Source organism: Chiloscyllium punctatum, chromosome 4, assembly GCF_047496795.1.
Source record: "Chiloscyllium punctatum isolate Juve2018m chromosome 4, sChiPun1.3, whole genome shotgun sequence".
NCBI classification, from domain to species: Eukaryota; Metazoa; Chordata; class Chondrichthyes; order Orectolobiformes; family Hemiscylliidae; genus Chiloscyllium; species Chiloscyllium punctatum.
In genome coordinates this window covers 71207888-71231074 of record NC_092742.1, presented here as the reverse complement: position 1 = coordinate 71231074, position 23187 = coordinate 71207888, and positions in this window count along the sequence as shown.

Genomic DNA, 23187 nt, shown 5'->3' with positions numbered 1-23187 from the left:
GACTGTCACTTTATGTCATTAACAATTTGCTAAAGCCATTACAGATGGGACGGACTGATTAGAATTGAGGAGGGAGGATCTTTTTCCCAGCCAGAAGTGTCTCTCGGGACTCTCTCAGCGTGTGAAGTTTCTGCTGATTAATGGGAGAAAAACAGGGCCGCCTGTCTTACGGTTGCTTATAGAGCTTATTAGTCAAAGACCTGACCTATGTTCCAAGTCTGCAATGGACAAATTATCAAGAGCCCAGCTACTGTATAGAGAATCCAATTCCTGCTTCACAGTCAAGCTGAACTTAAACAGAAAATCTGTGAAGTACTTGTGCTACCAAATCAATACTGTTCTCAGTACTCAGCCTTTTTATTACCAGATTGATCATGTTATGATGGAAGGCAAATGCTGCGAAAGGGCAAGAGATTCTTATCAGGTTTTCTTATCTCAGTCATTCATTTTATCCTGTTTAATTAATGATACAACTGCAATATCACTTCCTTGGAAATCCCAAGCAGCACTATTAGTTGTGAGATGTGAGACTTCAGGATTTTATCTGTGAGAGAGGTACACCTTATTCAACATTTTCCCATTGTTCCAAAGTGTGGCAGATGAACAACAGTTCAGTGAGGTGCATCCAACACTCCTGTCCTCACCACCTGATCCCTGAAATCTAACTCCTTTGTAAACCTTGTGTTTTCTCTGAGGCAGTTGGTCATTGCTGTGAGTTGCAATTGTGTTAAAGGCAAAAGACTAAAGAAATCAGGAATATTTCATTGTTATCATAAGTTTTAGCTCCGTGGTTGTATAAATCCCATCATCTACTTCCTAGGTACAAGCTGAAGAGGCCAAAACAGATTTCTGACAAAACAGGTTTTAAAACTCCCATTCTACAAAAGGATTTATTTTGCATTTGCTTGCATATTTTGAATATAAGCTGTAAGTACACTTTGAAGTGAAAGCCATTCTGCTTGTCTCGTTTCCTGATTTTTAATTATACTTAGCAGTGGGGACAACATTTTGTAATATCAAAAACAAAGTGGAATTTTCTATATACGGTTTCCAATATCAATACCAATATAATTATCATGCTGGGATGAAAGGACGAGAAACCTTTCATAGTTGAGTTCAAGTGTCACATAAACCCTCTGTTAACACACTGCTTACTGTATAAGAAAACATTGGCAAGAAATGTGGGTAAGATGAATTTAAACTGCTAGTCATTCTGCCCATGTTTAGTTACAATTTAGTCAATTCATCAGAGGCTACTGCTAACAGCTCAGCTTAATTGGATATTCTACAAAAATGCAAAACAAAATGGAATTTACTGCCTCATGTTTCTTACACGATGCAAGGTTACTATAAAATGAAAAAATATGTTTTTATGCTTGAATGTCATCTCACACAAAACATCTTTTGTATTTACTTGCCCAGAGGAAGAGTGCACTTCAACTATCTAATGTGCATAATAAGCAAAGAGTGACAGAAAAGAAATACGGTGAAGTTAATAAAAATGAATTAGCGGGGTTGTGTTTTAAACCTATTCTCATATATCATTCTAATAGGATCTCAACTCTTATTCAATTATAAAACTACCTGTGGAGCTTAAATAAAATGGTTCAAATACATGAGGTAAAGTTCTGCATGATTACATATTGCTACAGAACATGTAATTAAGTATTTGCCTTATGATTTCATATTGTTGACCCAATGCACAATATCAGTGAATGACAAACCTTATGATATAAGAAATAAAACATAAATAAGCCTTTTATTATTGCTCAAGTCTAATATTTTATTTAAGTATTTCAGTTTGATCCCACACAATTATTCAGTTGTAATGGTGTCTAAACATTGAACATTACATCATGCCAATCATCCTGGAGCTTTATTAACAATTACAGTTCTTGCTTAGCTTTGTAACAATCTTCTTTACTGTACTGATTGGTATTTAGTGTTATAATTGCCAAAAGAAACAGCACGAGTATAAACTGACCAATTTTATTTGTTGGGGAGATATGTGATCATCACCTTAAGGAGCAGAAGCTTAAATGCTGGAAAGTATAAACTTAATTACTTTCAAAACAAGACGAATGAGCACTCATTCCGTGAAGGCAGTAAATTGCTTCTTTGTTTGGCTTAAAAATGAGTTTTAATATTTGTAAAACAAGATGCTCAGGTGAAAGCTGTCTGCAGTCATTAATGTGTCATATACGAGTACACCTTGCAGTTTTTCACCTTCAACAAATACGTCTTTGTTTATCCATGATTGAGATTTTGATCAACGATAGAGTGATGGCTATTAAATGTCTAGCTAATGGTATATTTGTAAGTCCATTTTGACTACATTTTTAACATAACATTTAGGCACCTCATTTTATCAGATAGGTGTATGGTATCCATTAAGTAGTTCCTGCATTCTCAAGTAAAATATCATGTCTTGTGATTTTAAAGAGGAAGTTAAGCCTTCTTTTAAAGTAGTTTAATTAAATACACTGAACCAGGGTAACACTGTTGAACCAAATGCTAGTGTTTCATTGCATGACAGTGACCTTAGACACAGATTAGCACTCACCATTCCCTCCATAGTCAGTTTCTAGTCTTGCTGAAGTTGTGAATGTGAGACACTGAGCTAGAATCAGGTTTCTCCTTAGAATGAGAGGCAATGAAAATTGCCCAGAGGGATAGTCCAGGTCACAGTTGCACACGTCTTAGAGATGTTGGCAAAATCCTGGATGCAGATTGCCTCAGATTAGTTATGAATGTTCACTAGTCCCACAACCTGTAATGTAGAGATTTGATAGAGTGAATAAATAGGGAGTGACCTGGAAGACAATAGATGGGAGTTGTGGAGATGTATGTGTGTAAATTAATGCTGTGAGATCTAATGGAGGTTTTACTGCCTAACCTGGAAGCATTTATGTAACATTTGTGGAAGATTCGAGAAAACTGAGGAAGATATTGTGCTGTGATTCTACAATTCTTCCACTCAAAATTCTCATGAACAATTGAGAAACTCCTTTCTGGAAACCCTGTATACTTGTCGTAAGTTCACAAAATTTTATTTTATTTGAAAACAGAAAGCAGCTTTATGGCAACTTCAAATTATTTGTGATGACATACAGTTCCTGAATGTGACATTTGAGGTCAGTTTTGCATGATGAAGAGTTCTCCTGATTGTTTCTCAGCAAATTGTGTCTCAAATTATCACGCATTTGTCAGTTAATTAATAATACTTTGATGTTATACTTACAGAGAATTGATAGGCTTTTCTATTTATTTCAGTTAGGTGGTCTCAGTGGTCACCATCCAAGAAAACTTCAACAAGTGGAGGGAAGAACATAATAAATCCAGGTCATTTCACTCAAAAAGACATTTCTGTCAGTGAATTTGCCTAACTTCAGAGAGAGAGAACACACATGCAGACACTACTGAGAGACATAACATACTCAGCATAATAAGCACAGTTTAGTCAACAGGTATTGGATTTCTTAGCAATAGATTATAAGGAAACCAATACTGTCATAAGAATTCATCTATTTACATGCAACTTTAAATGCAAATATTAAAGTAAGTGCATTTAGAAGTTATAGGAAAGTAGGAAATAGGAACAAGTGTGGGCCTTTCAGTCCCTGTGCCTGCTCTGCTATTCATCTAGATTGCAGCTGAATGTCTACCTTAATGTTATTTTCCTGTGTAATCCCATATGCTTTAACCTTATTAAAGCTATGATTCCATCAAGTTCTGTCTTGAATGGCTGACCCTCCACAGTGCTTTTGGATAGAGAATTCTGAAGATTCACCACCCTCTGAATAGAGAACTTCCTCCTCAGTCCTCTTATTCATAGAATCCCTACAGAATGAAAGCAGGCCATGCTGCCCATCAAGTTCAGTTCTGACACTATGTCCACTAGTTCTACACCCCAATCCCAGGTAGAGGAAAGCTCTTTGGTGTGTCTAACCTGCTGAGCTGTGTAAGAATTCTAAATGCTGCAATAAATCACCTATCATTCTTTTACCATTTAGAAAAGAAGCCATAATCTCTACAAATGAAAGCTATTTTACCATTACCTTTCAATTTTTTTTAAATAAGCAAAAATGATTAAAGTAGCTTTGCAAACTGCAGTGATTTTAAATTGTTGCCAATTAAATTGCACAGTTTCTTGATTTGACCACAGTTAAGAAACTTGCTATGTAACATTTACACTATGGGTCAGAAATCTGATGGTTTAAGCCTGTTTCTTGGGACCTAACTATGTACATAAGCCGTTAATAGGTATTATAAACAGGTATTCTACCATCTGCAATTCTCATGTAGGTTAAAAGAAACGCATCCAGAGCTTCTGCCACAAATGATATACTCATCTCTTTGCATTTGCAAACAAGGTGTTCAAAGCCTTTTTGAGTGGTACCAAATAGACTACTTTCGGTGAAACTAAATCCAAATCAATCTGACCAGCAATCCTGAAAGAAACTGCAACAAACTGCATTAGAATGGTATGTTTGTGAAAACAAAATACTGAACTGAGTATCAAAAAATAAATATTTTTTCACAAAACGTGAAAGGTTTCAGAAAAGATTTACAAGGATGTTGCCAGGCCTGGAGGATTTGAGCTATAGGGAGAGGCTGAACAGGCTGGGACTGTTTCCCTGGAGCATCGGAGGCTGAGAGGGACCTTATAGAGGTTTATAAAATCATGAGAGGCATGGATAGGGTAAATAGGCAAGATCTTTTCCCTGTGGTGAGGGAGCCCCGAGCTAGCAGGCATAGGTTTAGGGTGAGAGGGGAAAGATATAAAAGGGACCTAAGGGGCAATTTTTTCACAAAGGGTGGTGTGTGTGTGGAATGAGCTGCCAGAGGAAGTGGTGGAGGCTGGTACAATTACAGCATTTAAAAGGCATTTGGATGGGTATATGAATAGGAAGGGTTTAGAAGTATATGGGCCAAGTATTGGCAAATGTGGCTAGATTAGGTTAGGTTATCTGGTCAGCATGGACAAGTTGGACCAAAGGGTCTGTTTCTGTGCTGTACTTCTGTATGACTCCATAACTGTGAGGTCTTTCAGTAACCCTGAAGGTACTCTGGAAATCTTGTTAATTGATAATTATCATCTGTATACCATCAGCCAAAAAAGTGGATAGGAGTGTATACTGAACAAAAAAAAAATAACCATGCACAACTAGATATTAATTGCATCATCGGCACAAGTTTCAAGAGCCCTGTCGAGTCTGGCACCATAAGGCCAAGAACTATGCAGGAGGATACTGCAAAGCCTAGGTCTTAGATATTTAAAGACTGGTAACTAGAAATGTACAGCAGCAATGGGTGATTTTTAAAGAAGAGATGATTTGTATACTGTCTAAGCACATTCTAACAATTATCCAACAATAATAGAGCAGTTAAAGTCAATGGAAGCTGTTAGAATAATCTGCGAGAAAATTAACACTAACTTGGTCAAGCATAGACTGATAAAGGAGAGAAAGCACAGATTTGTCAAATTGTATTTGACTGCCGAGATTGAGTTTTTGATGAGTTAACACAGAGGATGAATAAGGACAGTACAAGTGGGTTGTATTTAAAAAATAGGTTTGTTAGCAAAATTAAAAGCCTAGGGAGAATAGGATAGTAGCAGTATGGGTACAAAATTGGCTATGTAATTTCAGAGAGTTGCAATATGCCTGCTTTTCTAATTGGAGGAAAGAAGACAATGGGGCCAAAGGTTTCAGTACTGGACCACTGCTATTTTTGTTATACATTCATGATTTGGCCTGGAGGGTCTAGGGCACAGCTTCAAAAATTGTACGTGACAAAACTGGACAATATCGGAAGCAGCGGGAAGTTAATTATAGACTTCCAAGAGAAGGAAAACGGACTGGTAGAATGGACAGATAGATGGTAGATGGAATTAAATGCAGAAAGAGTGAAATGAAAAATTAGGAAGAATTTTGAGGGATAATACAAGATCATAAGACATAAGAGTGGAAGTAAGGCCATTCGGCCCATCAAGTCCACTCTGCCATTTAATCATGGCTGATGGACATTTCAAGTCCACTTACCCGCACTCTCCCCGTAGCCCTTAGTTCCTTGCGAGATCAAGGATTTATCAATCTCTGCTTTGAAGACATTTAACTATCCAGCCTCCACTGTACTCTGTGGCAATGAATTCCACAGGCCCACCACTCTCTGGCTGAAGAAATATCTCCTCATTTCTGTTCTAATTTGACCCCCTCTAATTCTAAGGCTGTGCCCATTGGTCCTAGCATCCCTGCCTAACAAATTCCCAGTGTCCACCCTTTCTAAGCCATGTATTATCTTGTAAGTTTCTATTAGATCTCCCCTCAACCTTGTAAACTCTAATGTATATAATTTCACGTTCCTCAGCCATTCATCGTATGTTCAGCTTACCATTCCAGGGATCATTCGTGTGAATCTCTGCTGGACATGCACCAGTGCCATTGTGTCCTTCCTGAGGTGTGGGGCCCAAAATTGTACACAGTATTCTAAATGGGGCCTAACTAGAGTTTTATAAAGCCTCAGTAGCACATTGCTGCTTTTATATTCCAACCCTCTTGAGATAAATGACAACATCTGTTTAACAATATCTGTTTAATTACACAATTTTAAAACACAAGAAATAGACTTGAGTGTTTGTGCATCAAACTATGAAGGTGGCAAGACAGGTTAACAATGTAGCACTGATAAAGTTTTTAAAATCCTGAGTTTAGTAAAGGTATAAAGTACGTATGCCAGGATTTTCTGCTAAACCTATAAAAAGTATTTGTTCAGCTATTTAGTTATAGCTGGAGCAGTGTGTGTGTGTATGTGTGTGTAAACCTGGGCACCAGACTTTAGAAAGAACAGGAATTTCAAATACAGGGATAAATTGGAGAAACTAGTCAGGGAAAGGAAGGCTAAGAGGAGATAAGTTAGAAATCATGAAGGATTTACATGGGAAGGCATAGAATATCCAGCCCAGAAACAGACTCTTCAGCCCAATGTGTCTCGGTCTCCCTGCTTGATTTGCTTAATCTTCCTCCCATTCTTCACATCTCGTGCTAAAACATAACACTTCTCCCTCACATACCTACGGACCATCTTGTCCACTTTAAGCAAAAAAGCAAAGAAATTGTTTCCAACAACAGTATGTGTAGTATAAAGGATTGATGTGAATATGTTCCAAATAAGATGGTCCATATTGTTGTTGGAAAATTATCAAGATCACATGACGACTGGTTCTGTCTAACAACCTTGTCTTGCGGCAAGATCTTGTCCTGTACATAGTTAATCTTTCCATTTTTGAATAAAAAATGCTAACAACCAATACTCTTTCAACCTTGGTCAACCCCATTCCCTGATGAAACCAAAGTGGAGTAGCAGATAGTGGCAGCAGGTGAACGGATTCCAGAACAGACGAACAGTTGAGGATTGAACAGCATGTGGAGTGCAGCAACAGTACTGAGAAGGAATGGAGTCGTCATTATCACTAGCTGAGCACTTGGAGGAAGTTAAAGGCCCAAACCAGGCTGAGCAGTGGTTGAGCAACACCTACTGATTCACAAAATATCATACTGCCTTGGGTGGAACACACTTCTATACTCCATGGGAGATGATATCTCATTCTCATTTAATGTAGTAAGTAGTTAAGAATGTGTTTGGGTTAATTGATTAATTAATTGCCTGGGTAGATATAAAGGGTAAACAGGTTAGACTGCTGTGTGAATGGTTACAAAACAAACCACCTGCTTGGGCTTGCTAGGCTGCTTATAAATAGGCCCAGGCAGCAGGCTGTACAGGGGGTCATCTCTGCTGACTGCCTCTCTGGTTGTTATTGGACAGTGAGCACACAGTGTCCATTAATGCTCTCAATGCCTTTAGAGAGAGGTGGACACCACAGAAGATACAGTGATTTATTTCTCCTTCCAATTCCGCTTTGATTTATCCCCTTCCCTCTCTTCCACATCCCCCATCCCACACTTTGATGTTAGTATTGCACGTAACAGTCTTTATTTGTAAATATTCAATTGGCCACATGGGTGTTTTCCTGGAGGTGGAGACAATTACATATATAGACGGAAAATGAAGACACCCCACCTTGTGAATAGAGTTTATTATTATTTAAATATAAAAAAGTAAACTGGATTCAAAACAGTGTCTTCATTTTCTGTTGTGCTGTTAAAAACTTTTAAAAAATTAATAATTTAACATATAAGCACAAGTGATTTTAAAAAAGAAAAACAGACCCAGCATTCGGTTATGTCTGGATAGAGAGGAAAAAGTGGAAAGAAAAGATTTTTCAAAAACACCCCTGGGTAGTCATATGTGAAAGCAGCTCTGAGACTGACTACTTATTATCCTCAATCCATCAAGAAAGATTTCTTGGTTTCTATCTTGCCAGCTTGATGGGATATAATACAAGGCAAGTGGTTAACAAGAAAGCAGCTGTGTACAACAAAATAACTCCATATTTACTTCAGTGTGAGAAAAGTTACCACCGGTTTTAAGCACATCCAGTGACTGGGAGAATCTTCTAATTCATTTATCAAACATTTATACTGGTTTCTAGAAAACTGTGAACACACAAATTTAATGGAAGAATTAACCTGAGACAGCGAATCGTTATGGGGGTCTCAGATGAGAGATTGTCAGTTTTTGCAGTTGAGAGACAATTTGATATTGACAAAGGCATTACAATGTATCAGGCAAGAGGAGGTTAGTAAACAGCCCTGTGCAGTAATTCAAAGTGACAGAGACTTATTGGTAAACTTTGATCAATTGAACGCAGTTTGTTAAGCTGTGGGGTAAAAATGTGGCTGCACAGAAATGGCAACCCATGGTTCTTGGTGCAGCAGAACAAGGCAGCATCAGGGTCAAGATTGTCCTGCCTAAACAATAGTGTGCCATTGCTATTAAAACCTGGGTCATTTTAAAGCAGTCAGTCATGGTGAGAAATTCAGAACAAAGACCTTAAGAGGTTAACAAAATCCAAGAAATTAAAGGTGTCAACAATACAACGGTGCCACCCCTGGGTGAAATGAAAGGATTGACTGGAAGTTGTTGAAATGAAGAAGTATGTACTGCACCAAAGGATAACTAGAATATCCTCCATACAATCCGATTCTGCGTTTATACCAGGGTCACTTGGGCATCACAAAGTGTTGTGCTAAGACATGACATTCTGTTAGGTAGATGGGGGCTCTCAAAATCCTGAGAAGAGATGACTTGCAATTGCATCTTGTGCACTATCCATCAATGGGAGCAAAGGGAATCACTGATGGTATCTTTGTTTCTGTCCAGAGTTATGGAGGAGGTAGATGATTACAGTTCCAATCTAACTGGTAATGTCAGTTGTCATCAGTGAGTGCACAACCTACCACATCTTCAGGCTGGAGTGTCTGAGAATCCTGATCAAAATCGCCAAGGCCAAGTTCTTGATTAAATATTATCTTCTAAAAACCAATCTTGTGGAGACAGTTAATGGGATATTGAGTTGAAGCAGGGATGCACTAATTTCTACAAGGTACTGACCTTCTACAGAGTTATTCCAGAGAAGATGGCACAAATGGTGATGCCCCATCATCTGACTTTTCTCACTCTACTGAACCGAGTTTGAAAGAACACATGGAGTGCTGAGAACATGACTAGGTAGGCTGGTGAAACTGCCACAGCAGTTATCTGTCAGAGTCAGAGATATGGTTAGAACCTTATGATGTAACGTACTCTGAAGAGTCAGAGAACTAAGTAAAAAAGATCAATCTGAATATATAAACAAGATAGTCGATATCAGAATTAGGAAGTGATACAAGATCACATATATACTAGGAAACAGTTCTCGTTAGTAACCCTGTGGCAAAGGTGAAATTCTTTCCTGTAGTGTTAGTATTTACAATGTTTAAATACAAGGTAAATGGTTAACAATAACCAAGATTTCTCAAATCTTTCTCAAATCTACTCCCATATGCAACCAAATAACAAAGAGGTGCCAAAAGCAAAGGGTACAAACTTAAGGTGATTGCAAAGAACCAGAGGTGATGAGAGGAAATGTTCTTTTTAATTCATTCAGAAGATGTAAGCATTGCTGGTTAAAAGGCAGTTAAGAGTTGACCCATTGCTATGGGTCTAGAGTCACATAAAGGCCAAATGAGGAGTTTCTTTCCCTAAAGAGCATTAGTGAACCAGATGGGATTTCTCCCCCCCCCCCCCCCCCCCCCCCCCTCAGCGGTCTATGGTTATCATTAAACTCTTATTGTTGTGGTTCTGTTCGCCGAGCTGGGAATTTGTGTTGCAGACGTTTCGTCCCCTACCTAGGTGACATCCTCAGTGCTTGGGAGCATCCTGTGAAGCGCTTCAGTGATGTTTCCTCCGGCATTTATAGTGGTTTGAATCTGTCGCTTCCGGTTGTTAGTTCCAGCTGTCCGTTGCAGTGGCCGGTATATTGGGTCCAGATCAATGTGCTTATTGATTGAATCTGTGGATGAGTGCCATGTCTCTAGGAATTCCCTGGCTGTTCTCTGTTTGGCTTGTCCTATAATAGTAGTGTTGTCCCAGTCGAATTCATGTTGCTTGTCATCTGCATGTGTGGCTACTAAGGATAGCTGGTTGTGTCGTTTCGTGGCTAGTTGGTGTTTATGGATGCGGATCATTAGCTGTCTTCCTGTTTGTCCTATGTAATGTTTTGTGCAGTCCTTGCATGGGATTTTGTACACTACATTGGTTTTGCTCATTGGTTTTGCTCAATATACCGGCCACTGCAACGGACAGCTGGAACTGACAACTGGAAGCGGCAGATTCAAACCACTACAAATGCCAGAGGAAAGATCACAGAAGCACTTCACAGGAGGCTCCCAAGCACTGAGGATGTCACCTAGACAGGGGACGAAACGTTTGCAACACAAATTCCCAGCTCGGCGAACAGAACCACAACAACAAGCACATGAGCTACAAATCTTCTCCCAAACTTTGAAAACTCTTATTAGCAGATTTTGTTCACAAGATTGAATTCCAATTCCACCATGGTAGGATTTGAACCCAGGTCACCAGAATATGACCTGGGTCTCTGAATTGATGGTCTAGCAACAGTGCCACTAGGCCTCCACCTCCTCCTTCATGTAACAAATGGTCAAAGTTTGGAATACATAGACTGAGAGGATGATGCAAGTAGACTAACCAAAAGTTACACTATGGAATTGCATGAATTCTTGAATGAAGCGCAGTTGCATAGATATGGGAAGAAAGCGAAAGCAAGGTACCAAATGGATTGCTCTTCAGAAGAGAGTTTAATGGATAAAAGTCCTCTTTCTATGCAATGATCTGTTGCTGTGACTGTAAAGTCCAGAAGAGTAAGAGTCAAGATTCTTCTAGCCGTGGTTCCTTAACATTTCCTCACACCTGATTGCCCCTTTGGAACTCCACCTTCTCCCCCCCCTTCTTGATTAAATGATCATTCACTTTATTGTAATTGCTAAGTGCTGTGTACAAATTGTATATGCTTATAACACTGCAGGCTTTGCACATTAAAAGAAATGAATCAGCAATAAATCATTTTTGGGCATACTGCAATGTGAAAGTGAATGAATGAATGAGCTTTATTGTCACATGTAGTCACATGAGTACAGTGAGAAGTTTACAAGGTGCTACTTACAGCACCATCTTAGTTACAGATTGTTGAGTACAAATTGAGGGGTGATAGATTTAAGACAGATGTCAGTGGCAGGATCTTTACTCAGAGAGTGGTAAGGGTGTGGAATGCCCTACCTGCCAATGCAGCTAACTCAGCCACATTAGGGAGATTGAAACAATCCTTGGATAAGCCCATGGATGATGATGGGATAGTGTAGGGGGATGGGCTTAGAGCATTTCACAGGTTGGTGCAACATCGAGGGATGAAGAGCCTGTTCTGCGCTGTTTTGTTCTATGTTCTATGTTCTTAATTCTTAGGAAAAAAACGAGAAAGATAAAATCCATCATTACAGACTTCCAAAAGTACAAAATCACAGAAAAAAATTAGAAAAATAAAGAAATAAAAAGTTCAGAATAACAGTCCTTTGACAATAGTTTAATAAAAAGAAAGTAATTTTTAAAATAGAGAATTTAATCCATTTCATGGCTCTGGCCTCAAGGACCTGACCACCACTGTTGGAATCCTGAGCTGAACCACCACAATGGAGTCACAGACCAATGCCGAAGCCAACGCAAGGAGACCCAGACTGACACTGATGAAAATTATCACTGAAGCTGCTGAAAGGAGTCCCTGGCCTCCGCCAAAGCTGCCAAAAAGGAGTCCGAGGCGAGTCATTGAAGTCCCGGGCCTGGACCTACCACAAAGCAGCTGTGAATGAAGACTAGTCGAAGGACCTACCAGGACATAGCCATGAGAAACAACCAGACCCATACTGCATTCTTGGCTGCTGCAGCCTCTCAGAGCCTCCTCCCTTACCCAAAGACACCAAACAATTGGATGAACTTGATTAAAAAAAAGGATGTTGCAGGCCTGATGATAGAAGCAGACAGGCCAGGAGCCCAAGCACTTCTTACCCTGTTTCCACCATCTAAAGGTGTGTTAGAACTGTTGATGTATAACTGGAAGTTTAGTATTTCTATCAGGATTTAAATTCAGTTCCCATAGCAAAAGTGATTCTAACGATCTATACTGTCCAACACCTATACTTTCCACACCTCCCAGGGAATAGTTATCAATTAGTAATTGCTAGGTGTAGGAGAAAATGAGCTGTCTAATGTCTTTGATTGTGTTGTGATAAAGTTGAATTCAAAGTGCTAAAGAAGAAAAAGATTAACAGTGGGGCAATAAATAACAAGATTTGATAGTTGTAACATATTCTCTAAAATTCCACGCATGTGAAAGTGAACATAAAATAAATTTAACCAGAAGAATTAAAAAGTAGGATATGCTTTGTTTTAATTGTGTAAAGAAACAAATAAAATCTATTAACTTTGATCTGATTTATTATTGTCATGTATACCGAGATACAGTGAAAGGTGCTGTTTTGCATGCTCTCCAGACAAATCATACCTTATGGAAGTACATCAGGGTAATAGAACAGAATGCAGAATATAGTGTCACAGCTACAGAGAAGGTACAGGGAAAGATCAAATCTACTATATGGGAGTCTAATATATAAGTCTGATAACAGCAAGGAAGAAGCTATTCTTGAATCTGTTGGTATATGTTTTCAACCTTTTGTATCTACTCTCAATGTAAGAGGGCGGAAGAGAGTATAACCAGGGCTGGAGGCATCTTTGATTATGTTTGTTGCTTTCCCAAGGCAGCGGCAAGTGTAGGCAGGGTCAATGGGTAGAAGGCTGATTTTCATGATAGACTGAGCTATATTCACAACTCTCTGTAATTTCTTGAAGTCTTGAGCAGAGCAGTTGCTGTATCAAGCTGTGATGCATCTAGATAGGATGCTTTCTATGATGCACCTACAAATATTGGTAAGAGTCATCAAGGACATGCTGAATTTCCTTAGCCTTGAGGACGAGAAGGGGTTGATGTGCTTTCTTGACTATAGCATTGACGTGGATGGATCCAGGACTGATTGTTGGTGATATTTACTCCGAGGAACTTGAATCCCCTGACCATCTTCACCTCACCACCATTGATACAGATAGGGCCATGTTGTCCACTCCACTTCCTGAAGTTGGTGACCAGCTCCTTCATTTTGCTAACATTGAGGGAAAGATTGTTGTCTTTATGCCACACTACTAAGATCTCCATCTCTTTCCTGTACTTTGCCTTGTTTGAGATTATGGTGGTGTCAGTAGCAAAGTTGTAAAAGGAGTTAGTGCTGAATTTGGCCACACAGTTTTGGGTGTATAAGGAGTATAGTAAGGGGCTGAGTATGCAGCCCTTATAGGGCACTGGTGTTGAGGATTATTGTGGAGGAGGGGTTGTCGCCTATCCTTACTGATTGAGGTCTGTGGGTCAGGAAGTTGAAGATCCAGTTGCAGAGGAGGGAGCAGAGTCCTAGGTCTCAGAGTTTGGAGATGAGTGTGTTTGTAAGCACAGTGTTGAAGGCAGAGCTGCCATCAATAAATAAGAATCTGACAGAGGTATCCTTGTTATCCAGATGTTCCAGGGATGAGTGAAGAGCCAGGGAGATTGGTGTATGCCATGTACCTAATGTGATGTTAGATGAATTGTTGTGGATCAAGGCCATCTGGGAGACTGGATTTGCTAAACTGAGGATTTTATATTAGCTCTCCACACCCAAATAAATGGATAATTTTGCTCCCAAGATAAAGGATTTAAATCTGTGTTGAGTTCAAGTGCTGTGATAGTTACAATATTATTCAAAGTGGCCACATTGAAAAGTAAAAAATGAGTACAATTGTGAACATATCAAGAATGAAATTGTTTATTTGATATTCTATCCACAGAAAAGATCATGATAACTCTAAGTATAAATAGAAAACCCAATGGAAAACCAAAATAAAACACATACATTCCGTGTAGAAAATGTAACTGTCTTCAAATTTGCATTATCTTCAAATTTACTTGGATTTGATTCAAATTGTTAAAATAATCCTATGCATTATTTCAGTTAAAGTGAATAGAATGAACTGTTAAACAATAACCAAAGTAATAAGCATTTGTTTATTATGCTTTGAAATATGACAAATTATCTAGTTGTAGGAAGTAGAGTTTGTCTTTAGTGGTGCTCTTAATTTTTTTCCTCATAACAAAAGTTTTGTTTTAACTCTTGGGGCTTGTCAGAGCACTAATGTTTCTTGAAAGATATTGTTTCGCTTTGCAGTAATTGTTCACTGCATTTGCATCACATCTATCACCAAAATTCAATTAAACACAACTTGCTTTTCAACAGTTGAAATAAACTGTTTACTCCCATTTTTTCACTGTTTACTTCAAATGATGTAAAGGACCCAAATATGATCGTAACATCGGTGTCTGGGGAGATACTAGAGGTCAAAAAATTTAACCCACAGAAGAAAACCAGCTCTCTCCATTGCAACAGGAGATTTTCTTTCTTCCACAACTAAATGGTTCCATTATAATGTTATTTAAACCTCATGCAGTGTTCCAACAACTCTCCCATTCACACTAGAAGGAGTATGTTCTCTTTGTCACTAGGTATTGGATTTGTCCCTTGAGGTTCACATTAGTCCGTAGGTAGTTTTAAAGGATGAAACAGGATTAGATAAAGTTTACTGACTGAGATGACAACCATAGAAACAAGGCTGCTGAAAGTGCAGTTCCTTCTTGTATTTCAGACAATCAAACCCCTCTTTGTTTCAACATTATCACTTCCTTCTTAGTGGATTGTAACTGAGCAAAATTAAAGCTTTACATGGTTCAGTTCATTTTCCTTAGAAATTTGATTTTCCGTTAGAAACTCATTCTTCCTTCAAATAAAACTAATTAAAATTCTCTAAAATTGAGTTAATAGCCATGATGTTGATTACGGGTTCAGACCACAACATCAGTACCATTTTCAAGTCCCACCACAGCCCAGAATTTAGAGCAAGGTCAACAGTTAATTGGCTGAAGGAGGGATTTGATAAACACATAAAACTTGCGAGTATGGATGTAGGATTGAGGTGAGCTGCTGAAAGTACAGGATCCTAATTGAAGGCTAGATGGCAGCCATTTTCATGGCAGGCACCTTGCTTATCAAAAATAGCCAATGTCAACAGGAGGAGAGGTATAAACCTGGCACCCATGCCAAGGCGCCCTCCTGTTTTATTTCTGAGGTCATGGTGGAGGCAGCGATATATCTTAATTCGGGAACTTCACAGGAGTAGGTCACCTGGTCAAACCAAACAAGGCTGACTGAAAATGGCAGGATATGGGGAGGTGGTATTATTGCTGCAGTGTCAATCCACACACCTAGATTAAGTTCTGTGGACCCAGGTTCGAATCCTGCTTTGGCAGATGGTGGACTTAGAATTCAATATATATCTGGAATTAAGGGTCTAATGATGACCATGAAACCATTGTCAATTGTTGGGAAAAAATCCACCTGATTCACTAATGTCCTTAAGGGAAGGAAGCTGCCATCCTTACCTAGTCTGGCCTACATATGACTCCAGACCCATAGCAATGTGGTTGCCTCTTAACTGTCCTCTGGGCACTGAGGGATGGGCAATAAATCCTGGCACAGCCAATGATGCCCTTATCCCATGAATAATGGATGTCCACAGCCACAGCATCTGCTGGAGTGCTGTTGGGGCTCCAATGACAAGGTAAGTGCTGGCAATAAGGTACTCAAATGGTCAGCCTCCTGGTCTGCAGCCACCAGCATGTCGACCAGCTAAGGGTGCAAGGTGCTTCAGGAACAGGGGAGTCCAAGATAGTCACTGATCTTGTTAGCAAGCCTCCAAACACTTTAGGTGCTGGGGACCTGTCAGCATAGATACATACAGCTTCTTATCTAAGTGAGCCAGTGGTTTTGGTGAGAGAGGCCAGCAATGCCTTGTCCGTCTCATTCCCTTTTTCATCCTTGCAGTAGAAAATGGCACCGGATTCTAGGGAGAGGAATAATGAAGAGGTCCAGACTCCCCAAGAGCAGGGCTGTGTCAGAATATAGTGATGGAGATACCACCAAGCTCTGTTGTTGAAGCTGGAGATAAAGAAGCTCAAGACCCCAGTAATTATAGCAGCTCTAGCCAGGACATGACAAGCTGCGATGGGAGATCTGAGATATTCCTCAATTGACCTTCTGCCTAAATAGGTACATCTCTGGCAGCATGGATTTTCGGATCTCTGCAAGTAGTTTCTTCTTCACTATTTACTTGATGCTGAAGATATAGCCTTTGTCACCTTCCTACTCTTCAATCTTTGCACTTGCCCTCCTGTAACCAGAGATTCTGTATCTGCTCCTCAGGATATCAATCCTCATCGCTATTTGTTCCTGCCTCTGAGTATCTTAATTCCATGTTCAGTTCTTCTTCCTTGCAGTTAACTATACTCACATTGATTACTGGACAACCCACTAATGTTCTCATGATCTTCTTCAGGGATCTATCATACACGATACTCATTTCACACAATAATACCAGTGGACCAGTCCTAAGAGCCCCTGTTAACCATGCTCTGTTTCACAGGCTCACCAAGTTGAATGGCATAGCCAAGATTAGCTCCTGCTGTGCTGCTGTCTCCTTCCGTTCAGACTGTTTCTGATCCATCCTATAATACATGGCCACCAACAAAAATTCCAATTGATCCTTGACAATCATCACTGGACTGTTAGCCGAGAGACCAAGGTAATGTTCTGGCAATCCAGGCTTAAACCCCACCACGGCAGATGGTGAAGGAGATGGGAACCAGCATCCGTCCAGTTCGGGTTAATGGCCAATAATTTCTTCATGAGTTTGACCTTTTTTTTAAAATTCATTAAATAAAAATCTGGAATTAAGAATCTAATGAAGACCAGGAATCTATTGTCAAACCCATCTGGCTCACTTGTGTCCTTTAGGTAAGGAAACAGCTTTCCTCACCTGGTCTGACCTAGGTGTGACTCCAGACCCACAGCAATGTGGTTGACACTTAGAGATGGGCAATAAATGCTGGCGTAGCTGACAAATTATTAGCCATTAACCTGAACTGGTTAGGTACTGGTTCCCACCTCCTTCACCCTTCCTGTGCAAAATAACCAACGATCCGAATAGTGACAGCAATCCGGGTTGTGTCAGTTTGCACAGTCATGTTTAGGGACATTTCACAACAATGGACTAACTGGCATCAGTCTGATGGTTAAGTTGGCAAATGCCATTTGGCAAAACTGCTGAACTCCAATATTGACTTTACATTGGTTCTGGGAACTTTTGGGAAGAACTGAGGCAATGTCAGAAGGAATAGATTGTAGGTAAAATTACAAAGCAGTGGGATGGACCTCTTAAATCAGGATTGATTGAGCTCACAGGAAGGTTTGAAGAATGGATCAGAGGAGATCTAGGAAAGAATTGAGCTATCTCCAAACATTCCCATTAATGCAAGAAAGAAACAGCAGACAAAATTTGGATCACTTTGGAAATGTGTGTTTTATACAAAGTGCTTTTACCAGCGATCCTGCATCTTCGCTCTGATACTCTTTAAACAATCTTTGTGCCAGGTTAAAGAGTAAAAAGAGAAAGGGTGTTTGGCTGCTGCTGCTTTATTGTCAACTTCATAGCAACAAGTACAACCCTCACCTCAGAGCTTTCTCTGGCATCTATGTTACCACTGCAAGTATTTAGATGACCAGTTTCTGTTATAGTGAAACCGACCTTGAGTGCGCATCTAAGGTAGTTGATTGGAAATATCACATGAGTTCTAGTCAGGAGGAAGAACAGCACAATGAACAACAACAGCTTTTATTTATATAGTACCTTTAATGGAATAAAACATCCAAAAGTTCTTCACTGACACATTGTGAAGTAATGCATGATGCTAAGCCACATAACCAAAGGATTGTCCATGAAAGATATTTTAAAGGGGTGTCTTAAAGGGTGTGTGGGTCGAGAGATGGAGAGGTGAAGGCTGTGGTGAGTCCGGGGAGATTCTTGATGTTGAAGCAACTGTAGGTGGACCCACCAAAGATTGAGTAATTAAATTCAAAGATGCTCAATAGGCTACAACTGGAGAAGTGCAGATGTCTCAGAGAATTGTGGGGCTGGAGGAGATTACAGAGATAGGGAGAGGTAAGGCCATTGAGAGAGGTGGTGAAACAAAGATGAGAATTTAAAAATTATAGTGAGTTGAAACTGACTTTTTTTAATTGAATCATGTTGAGATTTTGGAGGGGTTCTCACCACAAGACCTTGTGGGTTGTCTCACCCCATCTTACCAAGCTGGCATCATTAATTACCTACCCAGTTCCTCCGGCATTCCTCATGTCTGATTTCCACCAGATCTAACTCCACATGCTGTTCCCACAGCAACTCACCCCTAAGCAGATCTCAGCCGAAACATCAGCGTCCCTTGTGACCATGCCAGCTTTAAGAGGCCATTGTGAAACCAGGCACTGGCATTCCGAAGTGGCCCTGCTCAGTCAACCCCTTCTTTGCTCCACCCAATCCAATAGGACCTCCTGTTGGAGAATTGCAGTGCCATCTTCCCCTTTTCCATGTCTTGTGCCAACACTACGGGGTCCTCTCCTGCCTGGGGCTGTGCAGGTGCTTGTTCCCTGGCAGTCTTCCGAGTGCCACTGGCCTGGTGCATTGCTTCATTGGCCGGCTGAGTTGGGTTTTGCACGGTGAATGCTATCAGTTTCTGAGACACCAATGCTAGGCTGTTACATATCCAGTCAGTTTATGCTAGACTGATTGATTTGTGTTTAAACAGAATATTCCATGATTTTTATAAACAATTCCATATGTACATTGTGCATGCTTCTTATTGAATCTTCTTCAGACAGAAACTTAGAATATAGGAGCAGGAATGGGCCATACAGCCCTTGAGTCTGCTCCATCATTCAATATGTCTGATTCTCACTACCCTCTTCCCACTTTCACCCGATGCTCTTTAATCCCTTCACATTATATTCAGTCCATTATTCAGCCTCAATCACTTTCTTTAGCAAAGAAATCCATAGACTCTGTCTGGGTGAAGAAATGTCTTCTCAACTCAGTCCGAAATGACCTACTCCGTCTCGGTGAACAGCTGGCTGTGAACTCCCTGGTCATTGGAATATCCTTCCTGTGTTGATCCTGTCTAGTCCTGTTAGAAATGTATAGATTTCCATGAGATCACATCTCAGTCTTCTAAACTGCAGTGAGTATAGACCTAACCAATCCAGTGTCTCTTCATAGTTCAGTCCTGCCATCCCAGAAATCAAGTTTGGTCAGCCTTTTTTGCACCGCCTCCATAAATTATATACCCTTCCTTAGATAAGGAGGCCAAAATTGCACACAATACTGCAGGTATGGTCTGACTAAGGCCCTGTACACTTACAGCAAGATATTCCTGTTCCTGTATTTGAATCCTCTCACTATGAAGACCAGCATACGTCGCCTTCTTCACCACCACTGTTGAACTTGCATGCTTATTTCAGCAACCAGTGCACAAGGACAACCAAGCCTCATTACACCTCCCCCTTTCCCAGCTGACAATAATCTGCTTTCTTGCTTACTAAAGTGTGTAACCTCACCTTTATTCACATTCTGATTCATCTGCCAAGCACACTCGCTCAACTTTTCCAAATCAGACTGTAGCATCTCTGCCTCCTCCTCACAACTCACCCTCCCATTAAGCTTTGAGTTATCTGCATTTACATTTTTTATTACATTTAGTTGCATCACCTAAATCAGTCATATATATTGTGAATAGCTGAACTTCAAGTACTGATCTCTGCAGTACCCCACTAATCACTGCATGGTTGGGCATTTTATAATCTTAGCAGATTGTGCTTTTTTATTTATTATTTTGAGAAAATGAACACTCCACCCTGTACTGTTAGTATTTTTAAAATATTGCCAACTGAATAGTGGAGCTCTGTATATGAAATGCTCAAAGTTTGTATGTGACCACTATGACTCCATTCTGACTAGGTGGGTTTTGCATCCATCAATCTCCACCCAATAGTTAATATAACTATAGTTTGCTCTGCTTCAAATGCATGTCCTAGCTTTACTGAACTCATGTTAAAATTCTGGCTCAGTAAAAAATGCTCCTTTTTTATGGCAGGTGGGAGAAAGTCAAACGTGTAAACTGCTATCACGTTTGACTAGTGTCCAGACAGCTCATGCAATTGGGAACAAATGTCAGTCTGAAGTTTAGGTCACCAGTCCACTTCACTTTTACAAACCTAACATGCTTCACAGAACCACATTATGTCCGTAGCAGAAAGAGCAACTCAGTGAAATCCTCAGATGCAAGAATTTTCTCATTGCACCAGTACTGTGGCTAAAATTCTGCCAATGTCATTGCACTAAGGAGTAAAATCTGAGCCCAATTAGTTACCTTCCAAAAACTTACAGGAAGAAATATTAGTGGTTTCTCACTTCTGACAAAAGGTTCCGTAATACTGTATAGGAAAGGTGGATTTATCAAAAATATTTCCAAATCTATGTGTCAGAGCCATTATTGATGTAATATTGTACAGCATACAATGGCAATTGCCATTTACTTGGCATGCATTACAGAGCAGATGGTTTTGTGCTTGCATTGCAACTAACAGATGGGCAAGAATTGTGCCTTCACTGATCATATTGATGCAATGAAGAAAAGGCAACCATGGGAGAGCAGCGTAAAATAGTGCAAGACAGTGCTTTTCACGTAATTCAAAGTTCTATATAATATCCAAGACAAAAGATGCAGAGACATATGTAATATTTGGTTGATTTTTAATAAACAAATCATCTCACTGTGTTATTTCATCCAAAATGCAGGTCATAGTTAATTTTTTAAAAACTTCTTTTTCATGTTTCCAATCTTCATTTTGCACATGTTGAGAGCAAAAGTTTATTTTAAAGAAAAACAAATTGTTAGCAAGCCATCACTGAGAAAAGCTGACCTGCTGAAGAACTCTCAACCTCATATGCTGGTTGTGCTGTATACCTCAATGTATCTTGTTGTGCTAGTTATAGTGTGTCATAATGCAATTAAACAGAAAAACATTTGACAAGGTGCCTCACTGGAGAAGGAAGAAAAGGTTACAGACTGTGAGCTTACACAGAAGTGTTTCTGATCAGTTAAGAAATTAATCGGACAGTAGAGGGTATAGATGGCGTTTAATGGGTTAATCCTGCGTTAGAAACCAATAGCAGTGCCACAGGAACCAAATATTTTAACAGTTCAGGTTTTTCTTTGCAATATTCATTGGTGACCTTTAAATGGAAACTATATTCAGGATTTACAGGTTTGTTGATTGCAACATTTGTATTCGATAGCAAGCCTATTAGCAAACCAAAATGTATTCAAATATAATCAGAGAAATTCTCTGCATGATCAGATGACAGACAAATAGAGAAGCAGACTGACAGAATTGGCCAGTTAAGGCAGGAGGGTAGAGTGCATTTAAGCACCAATGTACCAGGTTGCAGGAAACTGGGATATATTTTCAGTCTCCAAGTCACTAAAATTACAAGCTGAACTGATAAAATATGGTACACTCTAAATGGTCAATGGAGGATAATTTGACTGGAGCAAGTTCCTGCTCTGTGCCATTCAGAATTAGTGAATGGCTCAGGAAAGTCAAGAAATAGAGCCGTGTAAAGCAGAAGCCTTGTAATCCTATTGACATTATAGTACAATATATAGGGAAATTGAAGGAAAGAATCAGTTAAAACTGTAAAAGTCACTATGACTACCTAAAATTGTATTTGATTATTTCATGGTGGAGTTACTGTACTTGCATCTTGAACGACTCAGTTAGTCTTCACTCCAGATTGCTTAGCCAATAAACTCCTTCCTTCCTGTCTGTATGTGGAATAAGTTTGAGCAATACTAGTCAGATGTTTTGCACACATTAGACCTTGGCATACAATTATGTTGAAGACATTTACAGTGGTACTGAGGTCACAGTCTGATTCATTTGTATCTCAAGCATGTCCATTGTCAGTAATCTAACACAGCTACTGCAAGGTTTAGAATGAAACTACATGTCAGAATGGAGATGAAGGAACATGATTATGTACTTAATCCATATTAATGATACCTAACATGACAATCTTTTATATCATTTCAACTGTAGCTCAGTGGGTTGCACATCTTTGAGTCAGAAGGTTGTGGTTTGAAGATACTTCAGAAATGCAGTCCTTGCTTGATTTAAGGCAGCTCACATTCAAGGACTCTGTATCTTGTGCATACAATCCTGCAACTCTAGATGGTCTACTAAGGCATGACAAGCTGCACACGCAGAAATCAATTGGTTTTCTGTCATAACCGCATTATAACTTTTATAATGCTTTTTCCTGTTAAGTAAGTGAGCCCATAACATTAACCAAGCTCTGATAAGCAACTCATTTTGAGATAATTATTATTAACATGACATGGTGAGCAGTGGAAAACATCAGGCTGATGAAGCCAATCATACTTGAACAGTGAGTAAGCAAGTTAATCTGTAGGTGAAACACAGTCACCAGTCTTACATAGTGCTAAAGTACATGAGACACCCCATTGGTGTCTTTGTTCATCACAGCATCAGAAGATGTTGAAAGCACAGCTTGCTGGTAAGCAGACAAATCCCTAACAAGATGTCAGTTTAACTCACTTGAGAAAGGCAACTAACGAGATTGTGTGTGCTA